This window comes from Tachyglossus aculeatus, chromosome X4 (assembly GCF_015852505.1).
Source record: "Tachyglossus aculeatus isolate mTacAcu1 chromosome X4, mTacAcu1.pri, whole genome shotgun sequence".
NCBI classification, from domain to species: Eukaryota; Metazoa; Chordata; class Mammalia; order Monotremata; family Tachyglossidae; genus Tachyglossus; species Tachyglossus aculeatus.
In genome coordinates, this window is record NC_052098.1 from 25,986,607 (window position 1) to 25,993,998 (window position 7,392).

The 7,392-nt window shown below is 45.2% G+C and overlaps 1 non-coding gene across 1 annotated transcript; it reads right to left on the reverse strand.

The window, feature by feature from the left end:
* Positions 1-1,198: 1,198 nt before the first annotated feature.
* LOC119948568 lies at positions 1,199-1,335 on the reverse strand. The gene has a single exon (XR_005456956.1). It is a non-coding gene; the product is annotated as a small nucleolar RNA SNORA7 (small nucleolar RNA).
* Positions 1,336-7,392: the final 6,057 nt, after the last annotated feature.

Below are 7,392 nucleotides of genomic sequence, written 5' to 3' on the forward strand. Positions count from 1 at the left end.
CCAATCGATCAATCAATGGTATTTACTGAGCACTTACTATGTGCAGAGCACCGTACTAAGCGCTTGAGAGAGCGCAGCACAACAGAATTAGCAGGCACATTCCCTGCCCATGATGAGTTTACAGTTTGGAGGATTTAAGCTACATATAATCAACTAATCAACCAATGGTATTTATTGAGTGTTTACTGTTTGCAGAGCTCAGTACTAATCACTTGGTCTCCCAATACAATAATAATAATAATAATAATGTTGGCATTTGTTAAGCGCTTACTATGTGCAAAGCACTGTTCGAAGCGCTTGGGGGATACAAAGTGATCAGGTTGTCCCACGTGGGGCTCACAGTCTTAATCCCCATTTTACAGATGAGGTAACTGAGGCTCAGAGAAGTTAAGTGACTTGCCCAAGGTTACACAGCAGGCATGTGGCGGAGCCGGGATTCGAACCCATGACCTCTGACTCCAAAGCCCGGGCTCTTTCCACTGAGCCATGCTGCTTCCCAACAGAGTTGGAAGACGTTCCCTGCCCACAAGGAGCTAAAAAGGCTTCCACCAGAATCCAGGCCCATAACCAGGTCACCTAGATTGTCGGTCAGAAGAAGCAGGGTGCCCCAGTTTGCTGGAGAGAGATTTGGAAAGTAACTGGGATTGAGTAGCTTTACCTGGGGCGCTGCCTAAGGGAATGGGTGGGGTACCCTAGGGTTGCAATAAACAATTCTTAACTCAAGTTTGTGAGTGGGTGTATAATGCACTTGGCAGCAAGCACTTAAAGATGGTTGCTGATAATAATGAGGGCAGCTGGCCTTATCACTCATATTCCCCTTGGAGGTAGAGAATTGCCAGTTGTCAGCCCGTGGCTTTTATTACTGGTGACTAGGTCTTTACATTTAAATTCCTTTTCTGAGGTATGATTTCTTTGTAAAATTGAAATGTGCTTTTTTCTTCCCTGCACAGAGAACAAAGCAATCCATTTTGAGGCAGCACAAAGTGCAGAAGGTGTGTCCTGACAATCCTATAAATGGGATCTACATATACGGGCAACTTAATGTGGGTCAAGGGTTATTACATAAGTCTTGGGGCGTGAGGCTCTTTGAGCAAGTTGCAGTGCTTGATTTAGCATCATCACCAACAGCAGCGTCCATTGAGGGTCTTCTGGGTGCAGAGCTCTATACTTGGTACTTGCTTTTTAAAGATGAATTTTGACTTGTAGCAGATTGCCTTCCACTCGCTAGCCACTGCCCAAGCTAGGAATGGAATGGGTATGCCTCTACTGACTCTCCCTCCAATAGCCAAGACTGGTAGAGTACTGGAAACTCTCCAGGTGTGATCCTGAGAGGGCTTTTCAGTGTGTAGTCTACATAAAATTACCAAAGAGGCTCCGTGTCGGTACGCACTGTGGGAACTACTACACGTGAATCGCCACTCTAGAGCCCAGAGCAGTTGCGGGGGGACAGGAGAGCCCCAAAAGCAGATGCTATGGCCACCATAATCCCCATCACCAGGGCTGCGAGGGCCCAGGAAACCCACTGGAGTCCTCTGAGGCAGCCTGGGCTATGACACATGAAATACAGAACTGATTCTTGAATCAATCTGCTTACAATCCACATAGGGAGAGGAGTTTTGGGCTTGAAAAGACAGAGCAGTAATTTTTTAGGAAGTCAGTCAAAGATAACTGTTCATCGGCCCCTGCTGTGGTAAGGCAGGGGCACATGACAAATGAATTGCCTGTGGAGCAGCAGACTGCTCTCATTTCCCCAGGCACTGGTGAAGTAGGAGGCAGGTCTATCTGCAGACAAGCAGAATGGGTCCGGTAGAGGGATGGCAGTGGAGTGAGGTGGAGGAGAGGAAGGGAAGAACTGTGGGATTGTGGTTCTACACAGGGATTAATTTGTGCAAGGGTTTTCTGAGACCCAGGATCTCTAACCCCAGATCCAGGAGAATATATCCCTCAGCACCTATGGTCTTCAAATCTCCACCCCAAGGCTGCTGCTCCCAAGACTATGGCATTGGGAGAAGCACTGGCATTTAAAGTTCTGGCACTTCTCCTGGGACAAATTAAATCACTCATTCTAAAGGGAAAGTCCCTGAAAAAATGCCCCCAAATCCTATGGGCAAAGTGGAAAGCACCAGTCCATTCTACTGCCTCCCTGGATTTTCTGCCACTGGAAACAACTGACTGCAACAATTTCTCATGAAACAAGCTGGGAGCTAGGAGAGAATGATTTACTCTGACAGCAGCCCAGCTTGTACCCCAAAGTATTTACCTGAGTAGCAAGGGTGAGTTATTCATTCAGTCAGTGGTGTTTACCGAGCGCTTATTGTATACAAAGCACTGTAATAATAATAATGGCATTTATTAAGTACTTACTATGTGCAAAGCACTGTTCTAAGCGCTGGGGAGATTGCAAGGTGATCAGTTTGGCCCACGGGGGGCTCACAGTCTTAATCCCCATTTTTACAGATGAGGTAACTGAGGCCCAGAGAAGTTAAGTGACTTGCCCAAAGTCACACAGCTGACAACTGACTGTACTAAGAGCTGGAGAGAGCACAGTACCTAGGACTGTCATTTTTCATTTTCAATGTGGGGCTAAGCTTGGGATGGGACTCCCAGAGGGGACATGACCTGAGGTGGGAGGGGGAGAGGCACTGCCATAGGTAAGGCTGGGGAGGTTAGACGAGTAAAACCAAACCTGGGCCCAGTCACACGGGGCTGAAGAGGCGGATGCCCACACATGAGGCAGGAGGTAGTACAATGCCTGGCACATAGTAAGCACTAAACTAATAACATAGGTAATCATAACTATTAAGTAAGGCCCACGGAAAGAGAGAAATAGCCGCAGCCTGGGGAAGACCGCGGAGGCTGCTGCTGGAGCGCTGACCGTGGCTGCGGTTGTGACTGTAGACTTTGAAATCCTGCTCCTCTAGCCACGGTGCCCTACTGATCTTTGTCTCTGTCTTCGTATTTTGTTTCATCTCTCCTTATAGTCTGTCACCAGTTCCCTCTCCCCCGTTTTATTTTAAGACTGTGAGCTCCCCGAGAGAGAGGGACTGTGTCTAATTCCCACCTCTGTACAGTGCCCTGCCCACAGCAAGCAATTGAAAAACACTATTACTTTTATTACTACTATTGTGGCCAGAGAGGTGGACATCCAGACACAAACGTAGGCCAGGGAGTCTTTTAGACTGTGAGCCCACTGTTGGGTAGGGACTGTCTCTATATGTTGCCAACTTGTACTTCCCAAGTGCTTTGTACAGTGCTCTGCACACAGTAAGCGCTCAATAAATACGATTGATGATGAGGGAGGGGTACACACAGTCTCTCACAAGGCCTGGGCCAGCAGTAGCTGGTGGCATTCCATCCCTGCACTCACCCCCTTTATACTCAGTGGGTCTATTAGCAAGTTTAACTATGGCCAGTCTTCTGATGTTGTGAGTTTCACAGTCCTAACCATGCTGCTATCCCCAAGGCTCCTATGTGCTTTCCCAGTCCTCGGACACTGGAGTATTCATTTGCCAGAGATTTGTTTTCATTAATCAGTTGATTGTTAGTATTTATAGTTCTTAAAGCTAAATGGATGGGTCCAAAATACTTCATTATTATTGTACTATAATGGGATTCTAGTGAGGAGTAGGAGGAGGGCAAAGAAAAAAAAGAAGAAAAGAAGAGGAAAGGAAAGATAAGATTCAGAAAACCCCAAGCCTTTTCCAAGGCTAGATTATAGCTAATCCACAAGATTGAAATTTGGAAGTGTGGTACCCCATTGATTTCAAAACATAGGCTACTGGAGAGAGCTTTGACTTGGAATCAGTCGGTCAAAAAATGGTAGTTACAGAGTGATGACTGCATACAAAGCTCTGCACTAAGCTTACAACAGAGTAAGTAGACATGATGACTGCTGTCAAGGAGCTTAATCAAGTGGGAGAGACAGGCATTAAAATAAATTCCAGGTAGGGGAAAGCAATTTAGTATAAAAATATGTACATAAGTGCTCTGGCTAGGGGTTGAGTGAGTACCTAAGTGCTTCCGGGGTAGGACTAAATGGAAGCCAGGAGACCTAGATTCTAATCATAGCTAGAATCTAGAGAAGCACTGTGGTCTAGTGAATAAAGTACAGGCCTGGGAGTTAAAAGGACCTGGGTTCTATTATTATTATTATTATTAATCCTGGCTCTGCCACTTGTCTTCTGTGTGATCTTGGGCAAGTCACTTCACTTCTCTGTGCCTCAGTTCCCTCATCTATAAAGTGGGGATTAAGTCTGTAAACCCTATGTGGGAGCTCACTGTGGGCAGGAATGTGGTTAGATGTTATACTGTAATAATGATGGCATTTATTAAGCATTTACTATGTGCAAAGCACTGTTCTAAGCACTGGGGAGGTTACAAGGTGATCAGGTTGTCCCATGGGGGGGCTCACGTCTTAATCCCCATTTTCCAGATGAGGTAACTGAGGCACAGAGAAGTTAAGTGACTTGCCCACAGTCACAGAGCTGACAATTGGCAGAGCCGGGATCTGAACCCATGGCCTCTGACTCCAAAGTCCGGGCTCTTTCCACTGAGCCACGCTGCCTAGCACAATGCTTTGCACACAGTAAGCACTCAATAAATACAATTGAATGAATGAATGACAGGGACTGTGTCCAACCCAATTACCTCATATCTACCCCAAAGCTTACTACAGTGCCTGGCACATAATAAGTACTTAACAAATACCATTATCATTATTATTATTACTCTGCCACTGGCCTATTGGTTTACTTTGGTCAAGTCATTTAATCACTCTGAGCCCCTGTTTCCTCATCTGTAGAATGGGATAAAATGGATTGTGAGCATCAGGTGGGACAGGAACTATGTCTGATCTGATAATAATAATAATTGTAGTACTTGTTCAGCACTTACTATGTGCCAAGTGCTGTACTTGAATTTACTAAGGTAGATTCAAGATAATCAGGCTGGACACGGCTCCTGTGCCATATGAGGCTCATTGTCTAAATAAGAGGAAGAACCAGTATTTGAGCCCCATTTTACAGATGGGGAAACTGAGGCACAGCGAAGCTAAGTGATTTGCCCAAGGTCACACAGCAGTCATGTAGCCTGTATCTTTGTTCTCCCTCAGCACTTAACACATAGTAAGCACTTTGCAACTACCACAGTAAGATTATGAAAAAGTACTTAGGTAAGTAACTGGGTGTTGTCTAAATATCACATACCTCTTTCCTGAGTATAAGTGTGATGAACATCCCAAAATTCAAGTCTGAACAAGCTGTAATTTTCCCCTTTCTGGTCAAAATGAGTCACTCCACTGACATCTGAAGACAATGGCAAAAGAGAAAAATGAGAGTGTGGTGAAGATGATCCCTGGGATGAGAAGGGGCTCTTAGTTCACTCCCCATCTCCTGTCTTTTATCCAGCTTCCATGAAGCCTTTGCTACAAAGTAGTAGCTTGGCCTAGTGGAAAGAGCTTGGGCCTAGGAGTCAAAGGACCTGGGTTCAAATCCCACTCCACCCCTTGTCTGCTGTGTGACCACTTCATCTGTAAAATGGAGCTTAAGACTGTGAGCCCTATATGGGGCAGAGACTGTGTTTAACCTGATTACCCTGTATTTACCCCAGCGCTCAGTGCCCAGCACATAGTAAGCATTTAACAAATACACTGAAAAATATTTAGACTGTGAGCCTCATGTTGGATATGATTTTCTCGTATCTAGCCCAGTACTTAGTATGGTACTTGGCACATAGTAAGCACTTAATAAATACCACTATCATCATTATTATTGTTATTACAAAGGCTTCTAGCCCTCATGAAAATATTGAGGCTGTTTGACCACCTTATGCAGCTGGTCGCTGGTGACCCCCAGGGCCTCATGAAGCAGGATGACACAGGAGACACCACATGAACATCAGCGCTTCACGTCATGTCACCAGGATGGGTGGGACTTCAGGATGGTTTACACAGATCTCCTTCAATCCAACTTGCCATGAACTTTGTCCCTTGGCAAAGAGTTGAGTTGTTGGAGTGCTTGGTGATCATCATCAATCGTATTTATTGAGCGCTTACTGTGTGCAGAACACTGTACTAAGCGCTTGGGAAGTACAAGTTGGCAACATATAGAGACAGTCCCTACCCAACAGTGGGCTCACAGTCTAAAAGTGGTGATCACTTGGGTTATTTCTGATTGACAGATAATTATCAGAATTGCATAACCGTTCCCTGTCCTCACACCACAAAGGGCTGTGTAGCAAACCTAATTTCTATTTTCTCCATAACCAATCTGCCTCATCCTCAAAATCGATGTAAGTAGAGGTTCAGAATTCTGGATTGAAGAGACTATTTGGTGCCAAGCCTCTGCTTCCGGATCTGGGGCTTCCACTGAATTTTTTTAACCTTAAAAAACACTCTTGAAAACTACTCCTGAGTTCCTGTCAACTGCTGGTTCATATTTTGGGCTCATCAAGTATCTAATATGGAGCTTTTGGAAAAAATAACTGCCTTCCTAGCAGTACCCAAATCAGCAAGTGTTCTTTTATGAGCTTAGCCATCATTTTGGCATCCCTCAGGGGACAAAAAAAAATGGTTCACTGATTTACAGCAAATGCCAAAATGCAAATCACTAATGCATCCTCTGGCCACATCCCCCCAAGTCCTAGCAACCTCTTTGTCCACTCCTGTGCTTTTTCTTGGTGTTTGTTAAGCACTTACTATGTGATAAACACTGCTGTAAGCACTGGGGTAAACACAAGTTAATTAGGTTGGACACCGGCCCTGCCCGCATGGGGCTCACAGTCTAAGTAGGAGGGAGAACAGGAGAACTGAGGCACAGAGAAGTGACTTGCCCAAGGTCACACAGCAACCAACTGGCAGAGCCGGGATTAGAACCCAGGTCCTCTGACTCCCAGGCTTGTGGTCTTTCCACTAGACTATGCTGCTTCTCATGGGCTAATCTGAATCAAGGGGTTCCTTCAACTGACTTGGTTTCCTGGGCCACTCCGGCCTGGAAGTTATTCATTCATTCATTCAATCGTATTTATTGAGCACTTACTGTGTGCAGAGCACTGTACTAAGCGCTTGGGAAGTACAAATCGGCAACATACAGAGACGGTCCCTACCCAACAATGGGCTCACAGTCTAGAAGAGGGAGAAAGACAACAAAACAAGTAGACAGGTGTCAATACCATCAGAATAAATAGAATTATAGCTATATTCATTCATTCATTCAATCGTATTTATTAATAATAATAATAATAATAATAGCATTTATTAAGCACTTACTATGTGCAAAGCACTGTTCTAAGTGCTGGGGAGGTTAACAAGGTGATCAGGTTGTCCCCCCGGGGGGCTCACAGTCTTCATCCCCATTTTACAGATGAGGGAACTGAGGCCCAGAGAAGTGAAGTGAC